Raw genomic sequence first — 21,657 nt, 5'->3', positions numbered from 1 at the left:
AACAGTTTCGCCTAGATTACCCCCCTTCCCCTCCAATCCCTCCCTTCTATTGTGATGAAAAGCTAGCATGCTTGGGCAAGCTTACGTGCTGGTCCAAGTGTTAAGCTATTTAAGCTGTTATTTGTTAACTCTTTTATCCTCGTTTCTTCTTTGTCATTTGATTAATTGCATTTTTTGTGCTTAAAATAGGTGAAAGCAGAGTATGGTTGTGTCTTCTCAGCTGACGGCTTTAAATAAACATTGTTCCATGATTATGACGCTTACTCTAACCTTCTCGGATATGTTACAGCTAGCAACAATTAAGAACTTGTATTTACGAACGATCGTCAGCAGGGTTTTTTTTGGACACAGAAAAGCGGCTGCTTGGTTATGTTAACCCCCTTGAAGGGCGAAAAGAAAAATCAAATCATTTTTGATTAAACGCAGCTGTGAAAAAACATGATCGGCAAGTGACAAATTTGACCTGTATTTTTCAATGAAAAAGTAAAAGGGCTATGTAAGTGAGTATTAAAAGAAAGTAGACACATTTTTGGAAACTCTCCTTATGTTATGTTTATAGTCAGAGGACAACTGCTTTTTTTCTGGAGTTATAACCCACCAATCAACCTCCGCGCGTTCTGTTGCAAAACACGTCATATGGTATCCAATGAGGCTTTGGCTATTAGACGATAACCGGTCGTCCGATTTCATGACAGTCGCCACAAAATGCCCGGCGAGAAAAACGAAGAAACAACTAGTAAACTAGTTAGCTTGCTGGTTTATTTGGCTGCAATCACGAAGAGGCCATCACTGGCTGTTTTGTATTTTCCATAGTAAAGTTATTACTCAGTAAAGCAGGTTCTTTTAGGATTGTAGGCATATCCGGCGGGAGATAATACCATTAGCTTAAAGATTATTCTCAAAGTGTCACAGTTTTCCTCAGAGGTTTTCTTCTTTGTCAAATGCTAATTTTTCGGACAATCTTTCCAGCCTTGGACATTTTCCTCCGATAAAACAATCTTCTGATTGCGTTTGTTGGCTTATTCATGTATAGATCTTTCCCTCGGTTTGTTTAATGTTTAATTTCACAACTTTACAGGTCGACCTAAAGGCCATGCAGTGAGCGGATGAATGCATTCTTTCACGAAACCCTTATTAATCTCGTGTGGGAGAATTTAACCGCGAAAATTAAGAGTTATGCAAAGATCTTAGCTCTAATAGACAGAATACATTGTGCACACGTCGGCGTACGTAATGGATAAAGATCTTAAATGCGTTGTTGTAATTGTTTCTCAGTATTTTTCACATTGAGATTCAGAGGTACTGCATGCTTCCTCATACAAATAGTTTCCTCTAGACAATCTTCTTCCCTCCCTCCCCTCCATTGTACTGTGCCATAATCAAAAAAAAAAAAAAAAAAGAAAAGAAAAGAAAGCTTGCGTGCTCGACCAAGTGTCAAACAGTTTAGTTTTGTTTTTACTTTTTTTGATTGATTTTATTTCTGGTCAAATGTTCTTTGTCATTTGGGTAATTCTTTTCAGGTCGTTTCCGGTCTCAAAATATGCAGAAGTAGAATATGCTTATGTCTTCTCAACCGCTGGCTTTAAATAAACTGATAAAACACCGCTGTGAAAACATTTGATCAGCAAGTGACGACCTCTTCCATTCTCTTTCTAAAAAAAAAAAAAAAAGAACTGAAAAAGGCCACGTAAGTGAATATTACAAGAAAGTAGAAGCTGTTTGGACAACTCTACTATTGTTATGTTTAAAACAAGAAAAAGTGGAGATATAACTCACTGATTAATTACGCGTTGTCATTGGACAAAACACGTCACATGATACAGTATGGGACTTTGGTAATCAGACTGTTAATAACAGTCGTCCGATTTGATAACAGTGGACCAAACGTTTTGATCCAGAAAACAAAGAAACAACTGGTAAACAAATTAGCTTGTATTTATTTGGCTGCAATCAGATAGAGGAGGCAATCTTTAGCTGTTATCTTTAGTCTTTTCCTAAGTAAAGTAATGATTCTGTAAGGAAGCCCTTTTGGGATTGTTGGCATATCCGGCAGGACATAAAGCCGCGGCCACACAAGCGATTTTTTGCTCTCGCAGGTGATGTGATTTTTTTCAAATTTTGTCGCGTCGCCAGCGCGAGATGAAAATTGCACGTGTAACCACCCTCGAACTTGCGACGCGACAGGTGAAAAAAAATCGCAAGAAAAAAGTTGCCAGAATTGAAATTTTCGCGACAAAATCGTAGAGATAGCGCCCGTGTAGCCACCCTGCAACTAAGCCTCGTCATCCGCAATAGCTCGGGAAACGCCGGGATATCAACGACTGAAATTTCCGTCAGAAGTTGATAGTAAAATCCTTGTTCCTTTCTCTTTCCGAGCCACGGACGGACCCACGTTCACCTTTTCTTAATTTTCTTCTCCCTTCGTTTGCTTTTTATCGTCAAGAAGAGGAATGCAAATAGGCGATAAAACAATATCCTCGTCCGAAAGGGCCGTCCGCCATGTCTGTTTATAGCGCCAGGTCTCTTGAAGTATGCGATTCACGCGGCGTTCAATTTGTCGCCAAACTCGCTAGAATTTGTCACTCGTGTAGCCACCCTCTCGCGCTGGCGACGCGACAAAATTTGAAAAAATCGCATCACCTGCGCGAGCAAAAAATCGCTTGTGTGGCCGCGGCTTAATGCCCTCGACTTAAAGATTATCATTGAAGTTAAACAGTCACCATCGGCAGTTTACTTCTAGGGCAACTGTTTTTTGCTTTTTTTCAGCCCTGATTATTTTCCTCCGATATACCAGTCGTCTGAAAGGGTTATTTAAAAAATTCATTACACACAGCTTTCTCGAAGTTTGTTTGTAAAACCAGTTGTGCTTCGTAAATTCGCAGGTCGACCCGAAGGCCATGCAGTGAGCAGTTGAATGCATTCCTTCAAGAGACCCTTATAAATATCGTTTTAGAAGAATTTAACCGCAAAAATTAAGAGAATGCAAAGTTTTAGCTCGATTTTTAATGCATGATGGCGGAAACGAACAAGGCAATAGCCAACGAGAGACTGCAATGACGTTAGCTTTCACAGGCTAGTGAAGGGGTAGGTGGATTCATTGAAATTGTTTGTCCTCGGAAAAAAAAAAAACGTGCTCGATCAAGTGCTAAGACGTTTAATCCCTTGATCTAATCCCTTTCAGTTAATCCTTTCTAAAATTCAATTCCTTTTAGTTTGTACTGGCACGGGGAACAGCAGAGCAACTGGCTTCTTTTAAGAGGTAACGCAAGTATCTGGGATCTTGAACAAAGGCAACAACAACTACAAGTTCTCTCTACAAGTTCCAATTCGTTTCATGTTCAACGCATCCTTTTTGTAAGCTAACTCACAGGAGGTTACTTAAACCTATTAAATCAAGCTAAACTAGGCTACAACCTAACCCTTAGGTGTGAATCCTATGGAACGAAGCCAGCAAAAATTTAGGTAATAATTTAAGAGGCGTTGTTTAGTTCTATTGGTACAGGGGAATAAAAGGTAATTAGCTGGGAGAAGGGGCAGATTTGAAACCCGTGAAAACTAAGTGAAGGAAAGAAAAAGATATCGAGAATATTAGCGCTGATCTAATATAATTAGCATGAGTTGTAAGTCTTCTTAGCAGAAACAGAAAACAATCAGAAGAACTGGTATAACAGGTGGAAGCGTTTCCCGCGCAAACTTAGAATGAAGGAATAAATAAACTGAGCCACGAAAATTTATTATTGGCTTCGCGCGCTTAAATCTTTTTGAAATAAAGTATGACTTTACTAAAATATTTAAGGTGACAAGTTCACACTAATATCCCAGTATTTTTTAACATCAATGATCTCGCTTCCTCATACAAACAGTTTCCCTTAGATTACCCCCTTCCCCTCCTTTCCCTCCCCTCCCATGCACCGTAACGAAAAAAAAAAGCTTTCGTGATCGACCAAGTGTTAAGCAGTTTAATCCTTTTTTTTCTTGATTTTCTTTCTGATCGCATGTCCTTTTCCATTTGATTAATTTCATGTCGATTCCGCTCTTAAAATAGGTGAAAGTAGAATATGGTTGTACCTTCTCAGTTGATGGCTTTAAATGAACATTGTTCCAATCAGGACACTCACTCTAACCTTAACCGATATGTTAACGTTTCCAAGAATTGTGAACTTGATCGTCGCTAGAGTGTTTTTGGACACGGAATAAATGATGGCTTTGTAATGTTTTTTTTTAACCCCCTTGCAGGACGAAAGGGAAAGTAAAATTATTTTTGATAAAACGCAGCCGTGGAAACATTTGATCAGCAAGTGACGACCCCTTCCATTCTCTTTCTAAAAAAAGAGCAAAACGGCCGCGTAACTGAATATTACAGGAAAGCATACAGATGCTGTTCGGACAACTATTAATACTATTCCTATGTTTATAACAACGAAAAGTGGAGATATAACCCACTGATTAATTACGCGCGTTGACACTGGACAAACACGGCACATGATACTGTATGGGACTTTGGTAATCAGACGGTTAATAACAGTCGTCCGATTTGATAACAGTGGCCCAAATTTTTTGATCCGGAAAACAAAGAAACGACAGGAAACTAATTAGCTTGTATTTATTTTGCTGCAATCACAAAGAGGAGGCCATCACTAGCTGTTTTGTCTTTTCCAAAGTAAAGTAATGAATCTGTAAAGGAAGCCCTTGTGGTATTGCTGGCATGTCCGGCATGAGATAATGCCCTCGCATTAAAGATTATCCTCAAAGTTTCCCAGTTGGCTCGGAGGTTTTTTTCTCGGTCAATCTTTTAGCCTTGCATGGACATTTTCCTCTGATATACCAGTTCCCAGATGGGCTCTGTTGACTTATTCCTTATAGAGAGCTTTCTCTCAGTTTGTTTGTAAAACCATTGCTGTTTCGCAACTGTACAGGTCGACCCCAAGGCCATGGAGTAAGCGGATGAGTGCATTCCTTCAAGAAAACCTTATTAATCTCTTTTTGGGGAGAATTTAACTGCAAAAATTAAGAGATTGCAAACATCTTAGCTCTAAACTAAACATACAGAATACACTGTGCACACGTTGACGTATGAAGATGAAAAATGCGTTATTGTTAGTAGAGCGCCTATTATTTAATGTTGATATATAAAATCGCGTATAATTCGATCACCTTCTTGTTATGTTCTTGTTCCTCTTTTTATAAAGCCATGATCAACTCAGCTCTTTTAGCTGGTAACAGCAGTGGGGGGATTCCATGGAGTTTCTATTTCTCTCCCCCCCCCCCCCCCCCCCCCCCCTGACTGATAGGAAATTCTGAATGGCTCCCCTTTTCAACTGACCTGGCTTCTAAAATTCAGTTCGCTTTCAATACAGTCCAGGCTGGTTAGTGTTTAAGAATCATAACCGCTTTCAAATGTTCAGACCAAAGTGTTACGATCCATATCATTTCTCAAGAAGAAAATTCGCAAACCCATCGCTTATCTGAGGGATTGCTACCCTCCCTTCCCCTGACCTTCAAATCCCTTTTAGGGGGGCAAAATAGCGTACTCAGTAACAGCCAGATAATTATTGACATGTTTAGACAGAGTTTGTAATCTTCTAGTTAGTATAACAATAATAGTAAATGTTTAAACTAAATTGAAACTTGCAACAAACTAAATGTAGCCCAGAATTAACACTGTTGTAAATCACGGTTCTTTGAAATAATTTCAATAATTTCATCGAAATGGTCTGCCCTGCAGTATAATTTTGAAATCCACTTCAAGTTCTACTGAATCGGGTCACGACTTATTCCGCCGTTTTGACATATTTTCTTGTTTAACCATGTGCAGGGAATATTTCCCTGTTCAATATGAAAACAAAAAGCCCCACAAACCTCAATATCTTATTGATTTTCGCACTGAAAGAAACCTTAAGTTTCATACTGTTTGCAATTGGCTGTTTAAATTGAAAGAGTAGTGAATTGCGTTACATCTGATGGATTTTGTACGTTTTCACTGTTAAAAAACTAGTAAGTGCCTTATGTTAAACGTTTTTACTTCCTGTTTGGTATGTGGCTGTTATTCAGTCCTTTGTACGAGCGTCGAGAAAAGTGGTACTGTAGCCACGAAAAGCTTTTGTTCTATTAAAACTGAAATGAACGACCGAGTGAATTTTTGTCGATCCACTTTGCTCGTACGTCTGCGGCTTAATTTTTTTTTTCCAGGCTGCTTGCGCAGACTTATATTCCACATAATTATTATCGGCAGTGCTGCAAGACTGAATGTCGAGTTTCTATGTGAATCGCCTAACCACTCTTCTTTGTCAGAGGTTTCACAACTAAGAGTAACCCATCTCTTAGAATATACACTTTACTGCTGTTCCCAATATGCACAAGCTCGCGTTTCTGCGGGGTATGGCATGACCCAAGTGAGGACTTATCTTAAGTGGGCTTTGGCAGTCGGACGACACATTTATCTTCGGTACTTTGATAAATGAAAAATATGCAGTTATAATACTCTATACAGAGAAATAAAATTTTGAAATAAGTAATAATAATACAGACGCGAACAAATTTTTAATACATAGTCTGTCGGTTTCTTTCAATCAACGGCTGGATGTTTGAAGGTGGCTGATTGTTACTTCTGCTGATTTTTTTTTTTTTTCTATTTTAAGCTCTGGTAAGCGAGCACGTGAAACTTAAACCAATTTCTTTACGGCATATATTAGATAATGTGCATTCTTCAAATGGCAATTAATGTATTTATTGTTATATTAATAATTTCGTGCCGGAAATAACACACGCATATTTGACTGTTTCTTTTTGATCTTAAGTCACCCATTATGTGTTGGCCATTTTCAGGTCCTGAAAATTCAGTTTCCTGTCTGACAGATTATCAATCTTGAACATGTTACGCGTTTGCAAGTGAACGAGTCGCTTATAATTTAGACGGGCAATTCGTCTAATTTTATAAGCCCTATTATCCGTCTATATAGATCGATTTGAGGACAAACTATCCTTCTAAGAGTGTGGGCTCTTCAACAACCAAGTGCCGTCGTAGAGGGATAATTTTTCGGACGAATTACTTCTCCTGAGCCATTGCGGAGAGAAAAGGTAGTGGCTTGTACTGTGCCATAATGGAAAAAAAGCCTGCATGCACGACCAAGCGTCAATCCGCTTAATTTTTATTTAATATTGATTTATTTTCTTTTTGGTCGAATGTCGTTCTTTGTCATTTACGTAATTGATTGCAGGACGTTTCCGGTCTCCAAATATGCAGAAGCAGAATATGATTGTGTCTTCTCAGTTGATGGCGCTCACTCTAACCTTCACCGATATGTTAAGGTTTCCAATTGAAGGACGAAAGGGAAAGTAAAATCATTCTTGATAAAACGCAGCTGTGAAAACATTTGATCAGCAAGTGACGAACCTCTTCCATTCGTTCTAAAAACAAAGAACAAAAAAAGCAAAAAGGCCGAGTGAGTAAACATTACAAGAAAGTACGTAGAAGCTGTTTGGACAACTCTACTAGCTTCTTTCAAGAGGTACCGCAAGTATCTGGGATCTTGAACAAAGGCAACACCAATTTCATGCTCCCTCTACAAGTTCCAATTCGTTTTATGTTCAACGCATCCTTTTTGTAAGCTAACTAACAGGAGGTTTCTCGGGCAAAATTAGAATAAAGGAACTAAATGAAGTGAGTCACGAAAATTTATTATTGGTTTCGCGCGCCTAAATCTTAAAATAAAATATGACTTAACTAAAATATTTAACGTCACAAGATCACACTGATATCCCAGTATTTTTCACATCAAAGATCCTGCTTCCTCATACAAACAGTTTCCCTTAGATTACCCCAGTCCCCTCCTTTCCCTCCCCTCTTTGATATACCGTAACGGCAAATTAAAAGGCTTTCGTGCTCGACCAAGTGTTAAGCCGTTTAATCTTTATTTATTGATTTTCTGTCTGGTCGCATGTTCTTTGTCATTTGATTATTTCATGTCGATTCCTCTCTTAAAATAGGTGAAAGTAGAATATCGTTGTACCTACTCAGTTGGTGATGGTTTTAAATGAACACTGTTCCAGTCATGACGCTCACTATATCATGACCTTCAGCGATATGTTAAGGTTTCCAAAAATTGTGAACTTGATTGTCGCTAGAGTGTCTTTGGCACAGAATAGACAATGGCTTGGTAATGTTTTGGTTGTGTTTTCTCGGCCAACTGTTTTTTTTTTTTTTTTTTCGGACTATTTTTAAGCGTTGGGCAGTTTCCTCTGATATACCAGTCCCCTGAGTGGGATTATTGACAAATTAATTACACCCAGCTTTCTCGAAGTTTGTTTGTAAAACCATTACTGCCTCGAAAATTGGCAGGTCGACCCGAAGGAAATGCATTGAGCGGATGAACACATTCTTTTAAGAGACCCTTATAAATCTCGTTTTGGAAGAATTTAACCGCGAAAATTAATTGACTGCAAAGCCCTTGCAACAAAAGCCTGGTAAGCCTGGTGAAGTCTGGTTCAACCAGGTTTACCAGGCTTTTGGTTTGAACTCAAGTCTGGTTAAGAGTCTGGTATGCCTGGTTTTACCAGCCTTTCCTGGTTAGCTTGGTCAAAAGTTACCTAAAAAGCCTGGTAAAGCTGGTTTCGGCGCCCAAACTAGAACCTGAAAAGCCAGGTGACCTTGGTTTTACCAGGGTGTGGTTAAAACACCGTACCTTAAAAGTAGGGTTAGACGGGTTTTCCCAGACTTTCAGGGTAAGTGTGGTGGGAAAGCATAACCTGAAAAGCCAGGTTGGCCTGGTTTCCCCAGGCTTTCAAAGTTGGCAAATATTACCTGGAAAGCAAAGTTTAGCCTGGTTTTCTCAGTTAAAGGGTGCATACGCAGCTGTAGTAGGAAAACAAACTAGGAAATCAGAGAAGTCTAGCTTATCCAAGCGTTTTTTCACGTTTGCTTTGGCTATGGTTCTACTTTACTACGTTCTGTGATTGGGTAGCAAAATGTGCGCAAATTTCTCAACCAATCAGAAACAAAATCATAAATCACAATAATAACAAAATTCCCATTCAAGTTCAGGTAGATTGTAACAACTTTTATTGCAAACTCTTGTGCAATTTCTTACACTTTCCTTGGAATTTAAAACGGAGAATGTACATGTACACATGCTGAGAAGATAAATTCTTGACAGCTACAACTATAAACTTTGTAAAGAAATTGATGGTTAACAACTTTCTGAGAAAAAAATCCTTTTTACACCAATGCCTCATTGGTGTCAGGAAAATAATACATGTCTCATAAATGATCTGATGTTTACTTCATTGAAATTGTACATGTTGCATTATACAACTCTTATCTGATTTTGATGTCAATGATTGCTCTGTTTCTGCTGCTTGGAAATTTATTTTTCTTCTTCAGGAATGGACCTGGAAAAAAGGTGAGGAAATACATGTGTAAATATTAATTTAAAGTTACACAATTATTCAGTGGCTCTTAGAGGATGGGAGAGCCTACAAAAAATGTTTAAAATGCATTAAAATACATCTGTAGTTACTTGCACCTTCATTTTCATGATCTCAAACTTTATGGCATTTGAGCATTACAAACTGCATAATACACAAAATTTGGTTCAAAGTTTTTTTTACGGTATTTCTTTCCCCAAGGTTCAATGCTTCATAACTTGCAATTCACAACAAAGTTGAATACAATGTTCTAACAATACAGTGTATAATGATAGGTACATGTATTTTCAATCACTAAAATAAATTGTAACAAGGCGGATAAGGATTTGTTACCCACCCCAATGGTTAAAATGCCTGTTTTGCCTACATATACATTTTGCTGACAAGAAAGAAAAATTTTCTCCACCAACAATGTCAATAGTTGTCAAGCAAACAAGGGAAGCAGTTAAATAAATATTAATTAAATTGATATTAAAATTATAGCTGAACTGGTCTGCACTGAAAAGGAGCCATCTGATTGGCTCCGTGAGTGATGCAAATTTGTCTATACACACCGATAAGATGGGCCACTTGTTGTACAATGTATGTTTGAAAGGAACAAAGTGTTTCAATTTTGACAAAAATGTTCTATTCTAAGCTTATGAAAAACAAACTGTTGAAACTGTCATGTCACAGTATTATTACAACATAAAAGCAAAACATTTCATCATCCAGACAAAGAACATAAACAAGTTCCGCGCAGACTTGAAAGCAACAACGGGAAAGTATGAAAAATAAAACCTTACTAATTAACTGCATGTAACTTGTTCGGTTGGTATTAGAAAGATAATGGTCTCGTCCTTTTTTAACTTGACCAATACATGTATTTTCCCAGAACATACTTCATGCTAGCTCTAGTTTTGTGACTATGCTTCTTACACCACATAAATGTACTGTAGGTTTGCTTTGGCCCATTAAAGGTGTGATATTTCTTTTAGCCAATGTAGAACAACTCAAGAATCACTGTGTATTAATTCCTGCCAGCATACTGCACTCAGTTTGTCTATGTTGACACTGAATGTCAGTGTAGGGGCCAATTCATTAACCATTGCCAAAGTAAAGTTCTGAATTACCCCACTACAGTATGTCTCTTGGTTGACAGGGAAACAACTGACCAGGACATCACCACATGTGAAATCCAGCACTCAGATGACTGTGTCTCGTGAATGAGGTTTACCGGTAAGTTACATTGTAGATTGAATTTACATGCATATGGGGTTATTGATTTTGTGTCACCAACTGTGTGTCAAGAGTGTGAAGAAACAGACCTCGAATTCACATACAGTACAATGACTTGCGTTGAAGTTATTGAGCTACAATCCATTCCTTTATGCAAAGTGCAATACAGTAGATGGTACATGTAATTCTAAGTTTTGGCCCAGAGGGTACACATTGGGTATGCTTCATGCAAAAGTCCTTTTAAAGTGTGTATGTACATGTATACATTCAAGAATTCATTTCAATATATACAATCTAGGACAGCTTCACTTAAGTTGAAGTTACAAAGTGGCAAGAGAAGGGGGCACTCATAAAATTATTAATACCCATGACTCAACATAGCAAAATAATGTTTTCACTCTGTGACAGAGCCATAGCCAGACTTTTAGGAAAGGTAAGGTGAGCATTGAAAGTGAAAAGGACTTGAGCTTCAAGGGGGAATTTGGGGGTACACGTATGCTCCCCCAGAAAAGAGTGAAATGCACAAGTTCTGGAATGCTATTTTGAGCTCTTCTTCATGGATACAATGTTCAAAAAAATATTCTTGTTCAAATGTAAAATAGCAACTTTTTGGTTTCTTGCAAGTCAACATTATTATTTTAGCATTGCTCCTGGCATGGCCTCTATGGGACAAGTGTCACGAGGAGATAGTTTACGTTATAAAATGGTGTAAGGCCTGCGTGTCTTAGACTTTCTTTACATGTATATTGGCTGCCTTTCCTCACCATTTCTTGACTAATTTAGTTTCCTGTGTACATTCATAGCTCAAAGGCCATATCTTTGTAATGCGTTCTGCACATGGCTTTTGCCTAATCTCTATATTTTGTAAATTTACCCATTGTTTAGTCTGTTTTGTGACTATGCTTCTTACATCACATACATGTAGGTTTGGTTTGGCCCATTAAATATATTTCAGCCAATGTACATGAAGAGCCTTTCTTGTAAGCAGAGAATGATGAATTATTCCAGAAAGTGACACAGGCATACAATGTACTCAGAAAAAAAGAAATCTGAGTGCTCCTATCAGGAGTCCAACCTACATGTAAGACCTTCTGATTATTAGTTCGGATGCTCTACCACTGAGCTACAGGAGACTCGTGGGAGCTAAGGCCATGAAACTACGTGTAAGTTCATGGGACAAACATCCTGCATGCTGCTAGGATTTCAATATTGAACGTGTTATCTTGGAATACACTGTATTTTGTAGGAATGGATGTCTTTTCTATCACCTTGCCTTGCTTTGTTTGTTTCATAGGAGTTTAACACCTTGCCATCCTTTTACCATAAAATTATGCTAGTCACTGACTGTGCTTTGAGTACGCATAATATGAACAGGCAGGACAAAACTTTAGATTCTCCTTTGAAGATCTCATCCCTTTCCGGGATGAGTTGCTCTTAATGCAATGATCTCGTGATTCTTGCAGGATAAGAAGCATAGTGGCAAAACAAACTGAATTATGGTAGACATTAAATACAAAATAAAGAGAAAGCCAAAAGCCACAGAATTCATACATGTAGGAAAGAAATGACCTTTGCACTCCTATAAATTTGAAACAAGTGAACACAGGGCTTTGTTCAGTCAGTATCAAATCCTCTCTCTACATCGTATAATGGTAAGTGCACTTTAAGTGTACACAAAAAAGTTAATTAGTCAGAAGGCAGAGAGTAAAAGTGGCCATCCCACCAGAGAAATCAGAAGTTTTGGCTGTTATTTAACATGCATAACAAAGCAAATTGTGACTTTACCAGGGCCAGTTTTGGATGTCTGCAAACTCACCATTCAGTCGCATTGAATGAATTTGTGATGACTCTCACTTGTAATTTTGAACAAATTGCCCTCTGGAATCAGTGAATTTTTCCCTAAGCTTGATAAGCTTATGAGGGTTAATCCCGGGGATTAAGCTTTCCCGGCATAGTAAATCGAACACAATCGAACTAAATTTCAATCGAACTCAATCGAACTCAATCCGTGGATTGAGTTCGATTGAGTTCGGCAATCGAACGAAATCGAACTCACCGAAAAGACAAAAAATCAATCGAACCCAATCGAACGTTCGATTTTCGAACTCGTGATTTGTGTAAAACAGGCTTTGAAAATCGCTAACCAGATCTTGGAAGCTCGAGTTACTTCAGTCCGGAGTGTAGCGCACGTGTTTTTCGTAAACGAAGAAATTACGCAGAAATGGCTTCAGATGCGCTGTGGATTGAAAGGTTCAAATACTGTGTGCCGTTGCCTGTGTCGCGGTTAGTAATTTGCTTGTATTTTTGCATAAAATCAACCCTTCGATTTGTCACTCCGGAATTATAAGTTAGCTAAAAAAGGAAAGGGTACGACATTTTCGGAATACGCCCGCGGGAATAATGACAGCTTTGTTCTGTTCTGTTCTGTTCTCTTAACTGCCGTGAACAGTTTATAAATGAGGTTTCTGTTATTGAATAAATTGTAACAAAGCACAAGAAAAACCTGCTTTGATGGGCTTGCTTTGGGCTTGCTTTGTATAGGTTTACCAGAGCCAATCGAACTCAATCAATTAAATTGTGTTCGTTTGTGTTCGGTTTCCGAACTCAATCGAACACAATCAGATGGATTGAGTTCGAGTTAGTTTGATTTGTTCGATTGAATTCGATTTGTTCGGAAATCGAACTCACTGAAAGTCTGGTGTTCGATTTCGTTCGATTGCCGAACTCAATCGAACTCAATCCACGGATTGAGTTCGATTGAGTTCGATTGAGTTCGATTTTCGAACGTTCGATTTACTATGCCGGGAGCTTTGCGGATGCAATCTAAAATGCTTATTGGGGAACTGATTACTTTTCAACTTCAATGTAATAGTAGTTTTTCTACTTCGAAATGCAAGGCAAGTGCCTCGTCTTGCTCATGTTAGCTAGGCCCTGCCTTAATGTAAACATATAATTTGTATTATATCAAGATGAGACATCAGCGAACTGGCTTAGCCGTTAGTTGCCTGGCCCCATTTGTTCAAAGGCCGGATAACTTTATCCAGTGGATAAGTCACTATCCGACAGTTTCAATCTGTGCAAAGATTTCAGTATTTCATCGTGTACAAGCGAATATGCACACTCTAAGCACAGTCTAGTTTAGGAGTGAACGAAAACCTTGGACAACGTTTAACGTGAAGCATATTTTAGACCCCGAATAGTGCCTTATCCAGCGGATAAAGTTATCCGGCCTTTGAACAACTGGGGCCTGGCCAACAACTCGTACGCGCGAAACGACCCGTTACCGTTTTGCTTTTACGCTTATATAGAGGAAATAAAGATTTATGACCTGTGTAATTTCTCGTGGAGTCGAAACGTCAAACTTGCTTAAATTCAAACCAACAGCTTTCAATGCCGAATATTGCATTGAGGGCAGAAATCAGTCAAGTTTGAGCTTTAATACATGTATATTTCAAACAAAATGGCCGCCAAAGCAAAGTTATATTACATCGTGTACAGCTGATTTCATAAAATTAAAGATCACTACTGCATCTTACCTTTATAGCGTCATTTAGACCACATCTCCTTGGAATCCTGAAGCTGAAATTAGGCTGCTCAGAGTTTCCACAGCAATCATTAATTCACAGACAACTTTACATTCCTCTACATTCCCACGAATCGACATTATTTTTGTTTACGCCAGCGCTACCAGCGGCCAGCAGATGTCAGAGTCACATGACTTGATGAGGCGCGGTCCCACGGTTGGAGCAACAGGCGGTCATTTTGAAGAAAGAGGTACCAGTTACTGGTTTGTAACCGTTTTCTCGGCAAACGAACTCGCTCTGATCGTGTGCAAAAATAGCCTATATGGTAACGGATGAAAATATAGACTATTTTTGCTAACGATAACAAAGGTCAAGGCTTTATCGTGCTCGAAGATGACTGTGAGACGATCATTTGTGGTAAGCGGAGCGATCAAAGGACGTGGTGATTTCAAGGTCAGTAACATATCGATATGCTTCTTCCCTTCTTGGCTGGTTATTTCATGACGTTTCCATTTATTAAAGAGTATTATCACCTTCTTAACATTCGTTACATACATCTTATTTCGTGAAATCTCGAAGTGAATTAGGAACAGAAGCCATTTCATTTGTTTAACTTCAGTCGATTGCGGCATGTCTTGTATCGATCGGTTAAAAATATTAATGGGCTTGGAAGGCCCGAACGAAACCACATCAGTCAACTTTTCATTGGATTTTGGACAAAATGTACTTTTTTGTCTGTAGTACGTTAACTTCATTTTAGAGGAGGCTCGATTGCAACTCAATCGAGCCCTTTTCCGGCGCATGTTTCTCATTTTGATCTCAAAAGTAATTTCTGTGCGAAAATGCCATAGTGCTGATAACACAGAAGTGACCCTTAAAACAGGGCTCTATTTCAAACAAGATACTACTATGCACAATGTAATCTGGTCACAGAAGACTGAAACAAAAGGTGGCAAACATGAGGCTTAGTTTGCATGTACTGTAGTTTTTAAGTCGAACCTGTATTACACTGCACTGCACTGTCACCCTCTGGCGGTCAATTGTCAAAATCCAAAATTTCTTTCCTTTATAACTGTAACATTTTGACCTTTTTTAAATGGTCACCTCTTTTAAGCGGTAGTGGTCATCCTTTACTAAATCCCAACAAGCTGTTTTTATACTGTGTTGACCTTTTTTAAACGGTCACTTAATAAAAGGAATCCACTCCAATATTGCAACAAATGGCATTCCAGGCAATTGAATTTGTTGCAACCTACCTGAATGCTGGCTATACTATAGGATCTTGGCATTAATGTTTTATTAAACCATCTCTATACCATGTTTTTATTTGTCAAAGCATTTTATTGCTGCAGTTTTTTTCTGAGCAAGCAAGCGATTTGTACATGGGTGGGGGTGATGTGGGATGGTATAAGACAGCAAGAGATGGCTGTACAGTGTAAAGTTTGTGAGGGGATTTGGGTGGCCTGATTTTTACTTGGTGTTTTTGGACTCATACAACATGATTCCCAGAAGTAATAATTATTGTTTATGTTTCATGTTCAGTCTAAAGCTGTTGGTTGAGATTTAGGTGACTTATGCCTATTGCTCTAGGTTGCACTGACTGTAATGCTGGCAAAATTAAGTGTCTGTGCTTGACACTGATTTGCAGGTGATTTCGTGCAATCAACAGTGTTATAATATGAACATTTCACATACAGTCTGTAAAGTCTGGTAAACTGCTAAACCCACTACTTATAGATGCAAAATGCAACCTGATAAAACTCAGCCTCGCAGATTGTGTATTGCTTTGTATATTATTCTTTGTACATGGAAATTTGCTGTCACATGTGCATGTACTTAATCTGACTAAGAATAAAATTGTTTGTAATTATTTTTACAGATTACCACCTTCATGTATAATTTCCCATGTTGGGAACACCATTCTTGATCAGGTACAATACATGCAAGCTATATTTCAGTGTAAATGAAATCATGTTGTGGTTTTTGTTTGAAATACATGTACACTGTAGTTTAAAGCAGTTTAATTCTAATAGTTTAATTGTTCCAGCTCAGTCAACATTAGGTTTTTGTTTAATTTCCTGCCCATTTGAGTTTCCTGGACTTGCGGGCCAGTTTTTCAAATTACTGCGCCTTTTAATAACATACGGACTCTGAACTTCAACCCCAGCTGACGATTTGTGTTTTTTACTGCCGTCAATCATAATTACGGAGACAACCGACTGACCACAAAAATACAGAAAACGACAAAGTGGATCGAAATCCGCCAATCACAGCGCACGAACATGACCTTTTGACCCCGTTGAGCCAAACGTCGTTGTTTTCTAAGAGGTCCGCTCTAGTGATTGACGGCAGTGAAAAGCGAAACGGTTGGCTGAATTTTAAACTTTAGAGTCCGCATGTTATTGAAAGGCGCAGTAAGTAATGTTCAAGGTCCATCGCTGAACTGCAGAAATTTTTGAAAGTATGAATACACTGTAGTGAATTTTGTTTTTCCTGACGCAGTCATTTACATACATTTATCCCATGCCATGGGGAATACAGCCAATCAGAAAGTTAGAAACCTATTGCATATTTTGTGGTATGCAACCAAAAAAATCCTGGTGTTCCTCGCAGCTTAAAAATTTTTCCCGCCAAAAGATTGATTGAAGAGCCTAAGACAACTCAAAATTTTCATTCAGAAAAAATTACTGCCAACACTGACTAAAACATGGAAGAAGAATACCCCAGTTTTGACCTTAATTTTGAATTCCTGGAACCAGACGTGAAACAGGAAAGTTACAGTGCAGATCAGAAATAAGCGAACCAAAATATGCATACGCGTATTGACATGTCGTTAAATGAGTGGCATGGGATAAATTACTGTAGTTACACTGTATGCAGTGCTTTCTGGTGGTACATGTAAGTCAAGTTGCTCATAGGATAGTTCATGGTATACCACTCGAAAGCATTGCATAACCAGCATGTAATAATGGGAACTGACTTACAGTACATGTACAGTGTTACATGTACATATTAATCACTAAAATGATATACATGTAGCAGTTCTTGAACTGACTGCAGTGTGCACTGTACATGTACTGTAGGTGTGAATGCTCAATTACAGTATGCTAATCTTCATCAATTCATCAAAAAATAATTTCTATTTGGTTAGCCTGAGTGAACGGGTATTGTTGCCTGCTTCTGTTCATTTACCCGGTCTCCCAATGAAAGCTGCATCTGAGTAATAACCACAGAAATTCTGTAATGTCATGATGTAATTTCTACATATACCAGGATCTGGGTGGTTAATCTGATTGGTTGAAGAAAATTTCCTAAAGGAACTTGTCCATGGCTTTTTGTCGTGGTGTGTCAAACTGCTAGAAAAATATAATTTGAAGATAAGAATATTATTTTGAATTGTCCTCCAATCTACAGTGTACTGAGTGAAAGGTTTTTTACCATTTTAAGGTGTGTCAATGTTTGAGTTTGAAAAAAAGGCTGCAGGGAACTTGCCAGCAATATTTCTTATAGTTCTTCTAGTTTGTCAACCAAATTGCTATTTTCCAACAATGCAGTGTACAAATAAAAAAAATTAAGATTCTGTTTCTTCCTGTTTTCTTGTTTGTGGAGATGATACTAATTGTCTTGTTGGTGTTGAACTATGCCGTAAACACCATGCCAAGAGCAAATTATCTTTATTCAAAAATAAAGACTGACTCATTGGACTGACAAAAAGCTTTTTAAAATTCAGTAAACAAGAGGGTATTTTACTGATTCCAATCTTTGGAGTTTAATTGTTTTAGCAGCCATTTAGTGGCAAGGCTCAACATACATTTGTAAAGATGTGGCTGATTTTCTTTCGGTGATCTTGAAAACTGACATGATGGTTATAATTATTGATTCTGTGGTGCCTGATCTGCCATACTGGCCTTTTCTGCTCTTGTGGAGCAACCGCTGCAATGTCTGTTATTGATCTTTCCTTTAGACACACTACATGTATAAATCATTTTCTTGAAACTATAAAAAACATAGCCTGTGAACAGGCTGCCATGTGGGGTATAGGGCAAAGACAAAAATGGTGCTTGGAGAGGGAGTAATAAAGAAGGGGAGTGAGCTTCTGGACATTCTTGTCATGCCATGAAAACAAAGCAGTTGAGTTCTACTGGAAGTTGATGGTCAAAGGCTGTCAAATCATACTTTCTGTAAACTTGGAGCTTTACAAGGTTAATGGTTTTGAAACCTCTCTTTAGCCATTGGCAGTGAGTAGTTTTACTTTATGTCTCATTTCTTTGCCAATTACTACAAAATTCCACAGCTTTGAACTGTTTTGACACTATTCAAAAGAATGGGAGCTACCCTCTGCTACACTGTAGGCATGTGATACTGTAGAAGGGCTATAACGTTTTGACTGCTTGCATGTCGAAAAAAAGGTACACATGTAGCTTTTCTCTGCTAGGCATGTAATATTGATAAAGGGCTTTAAGGTTTTGACTGCTTGTATGTCAAAAAATGGTGCACCTGTAGCTACATGTACATGTTTTCTCTGCTAGGCATGTAATATTAATAAGGACTTTAGTGGTTTGTCTGCTTGCTAGTTTTGCTTTGAATAGTGTCCTTTAATGGTTTTCAATTTAGTGCTGAAAACCTGAGAGTGTATTATTACTCTGACCATTCACAACAGACATAGACAGCATTTGGTTTGGCTTCCCATTGTTGAAGAACAATAATAATTGCCAGTGATGTGAACTTTGCCACCAAATCATAGAGCACAGCTGGTGTAAAGTAAAACCAAGGCAAACATGAAATTGCATTGGGCACTCAATTGAAAACTGCTGAAAAAATATTACCTGTATTCATGTCACTGGTCACTAGGACCAAAGAGCACAACCTGTGGGTACATCAAGCCAACAACAAACTCTGAACCCTCCACATTCCATACATGTATATAGTAATCCCAGAAGTTAAACTCTCTTGTTTATTATTACTAGATTCACCATGGTACATGTACATGAACAAGGCAAATGGAAGTTGAAGTGAAAAAGCAGGTGAAAAAGAGCACTACAAGCAGATAAGTCAATGCTGTATAATGTAATGTTAAAGGGACACAGTCACCTTTGTGACCACGCTGACCTGGACACTAGTTTTGTCAGTTTGAAAAGCGTCTACCTCAACCGCCTGCGTCGACTAAAATTACAAGAGAAATCAATCAAAAACATTGGAGAGCAAATCACCATGATATACATGTATATTTGGAAAATTGCATTTTCTCAACCTGACGATAGGTTCGTGCGGAGAGAATCTTCGTAAATGATTCAAACTTCGCGTCATGACTGCATGGTTTGGAGCTCTGACGAAGACAAGCTTCGGTACACAGTCGATTATCTCCTCGACAAGGACAATCTGTAGTAGAGCCTTGTTTTCTACGGGTCAAGCAAGCATTCTTGCAATGACATGGGTTTGGTTCCTAAATTTAGATAGTGGAGAAGCTGTCGAAACGAAATTATGAAAGCAAAATATATGATTGAAAGCAGAAATAAAGCTTACTGGTCGTTTCGCCACAAAGTAGTTTTGTTACACTGCGGTTCAGTTGATTCGCTACGTTTTAAAATTGACATATTCTGTAATGTTTGAACTCAACTTGCTTCTCATGCAAAAACGTAGAAACAGCTAAGATAATTTTTCACACGACTGGATACCGAAATAACAATTAAATGATTCTTTGACTTTAGAGGTACAGTGTGTATTTGTTGACTATTTACTTTCCCTGGACAAGTCCATCAGTAAATTATTCCATGGTATCAAAGAAATGAGTGTTCTAATAATTATGACATTAGGTCTATAATCACTATAATAATTTTGACTGGCAAATACTTCGACTCGACAAGATTTGACTGTTTAAATTTTTCAAAGGATGCGTTTCTCAGCGCGAGGGCGTGCGATAAAGTGTGATATGCAAATCAGCTAAGAAATGGTATCTAATTCGCATGTGCACCAGGTGACTGTGTCCCTTTAATACATGTAATTAGGATAGTTCCTAAAAGGTGATTACATTTGGTAGTTTCACATCTGATCTAAGATATCAGAGACTGATCATGAAGTAATTCTAATTTATTGGTCACGACCAGCACAAGTTGAACAGTTTAGTGAACTAATTTGTGCTGGACAAATTCCATGCTTTTGATAAAATTATATTATTTTAGAATCTACAGCTGCTGAAAGAAAATTCAAATTCAAATTTGCCATCAAACCAAATGTAGAATTGTTTACCTTTGTTACCCATAAACCTGTTAGTATACCAGAGTTTTCCAGGCTTTCTCAACATTGCATTAAAGCCTGGAAATCCTGGTTCTTGCAGGGTCGAGTCTGGTTAAACTCTGGTAACCCTGGTTATTTCTAAAACCTGGGTTAACCAGGTTTTTGCAGGACCAGGGTTACCAGACTTACCTAGATAACCAGGGTTAACCAGGCTTTTTTCACATAGGGTTCAAGCCTGGTAAGACTGGTTCTTGAAAACTCTAGAGCCTGGTTAAACCCTGGTAACCCTGGTTATTTATGGAACCCGGGTTGCCTGACTTACCAGGGTTACCAGGGTTAGCCCGGTTGACCAAGACGTCTGGGAGCCTGGTTATACCCTGGTTACCCTGGTTATTTGCAAGACCAGGGTTACCAGACTTACCTGAAATACCAGGGTTAACCAGACTTTTTGCACATAGGGTTCAAGCCTGGTAAGTCTGGTTCACGAACCAGGATACCCCGGTTTTTTTACCAGGCTTGAACAAGGGTATAACCCTGGTTTTACCAGGCTTTTGTCGCCAGGGAGGTGTTAGCTCTAATTTTCATGCACGAATGCGAAAACGAACAAGGCGATAGCCTACGAGAGAAGGCAGTGGCGTCAGCTCTCGCAGGGTAGTGGCGGGGTAGGGGGATTCATTTGAATTGATATGTCCTCCCGACGAAAAAAAAAAAAACTAAAAGCACGCTTGCGTGCTCGACCAAGTGCTAAGCCGTTTAATCCTCTGTTTATCTATTTTGGTTCTGGTCGCATGTTCTTTCTCATTTAATTAATTTCATGTCAAGAGAGGATCGATCCTCTCTTGTTCCATGTCGATTCTGGTCTTAAAATAGCTGAAAATAGAATATAGTTGCGTCTTCTCAATTAACGGCGTTAAATGAACATGTTTACAACTATGACGTTCACTCTAACCTTCACCGATATGTTAAAGCATCAAAGCGTTGTGAACTTGTATTTACAAGGGAACGTCTCTAGAGTGTTTTTTTTTTAGAGACTAGACGATTGGTTGTCAAGCAATCCCTGAATGATAGAAAGAAAACTGGAATCATTTTGTTAAAATGCAGCTGGACGAATATTTGATCAGCTAGTGACAACTTTGATCTGTCTTTTTCATAAGAAAGTGAAACGGCCATGTAAACGAATATTAGAGGAAAGTATAAACTGTTTTTCACCCTATGTTAGGTTTATAGCAAGGAAAATTTAAAATTTTGTCTGGTGTTA

The 21,657-nt window shown here is 38.4% G+C and overlaps 1 long non-coding RNA gene across 1 annotated transcript; it reads left to right on the top strand.

The window, feature by feature from the left end:
* The first annotated feature begins 14,494 nt into the window (after positions 1–14,494).
* LOC146450236 (uncharacterized) lies at positions 14,495–19,697 on the top strand. Its single transcript, XR_014860360.1, has 3 exons — positions 14,495–14,618; positions 16,045–16,096; positions 19,133–19,697. It is a non-coding gene; the product is annotated as an uncharacterized LOC146450236 (long non-coding RNA).
* Positions 19,698–21,657: the final 1,960 nt, after the last annotated feature.

This window comes from Pavona decussata, unplaced genomic scaffold (assembly GCF_977016875.1).
Source record: "Pavona decussata unplaced genomic scaffold, jaPavDecu1.1 SCAFFOLD_476, whole genome shotgun sequence".
NCBI lineage: Eukaryota > Metazoa > Cnidaria > Anthozoa > Scleractinia > Agariciidae > Pavona > Pavona decussata.
This window is presented reverse-complemented; position numbering and strand designations above follow the sequence as displayed.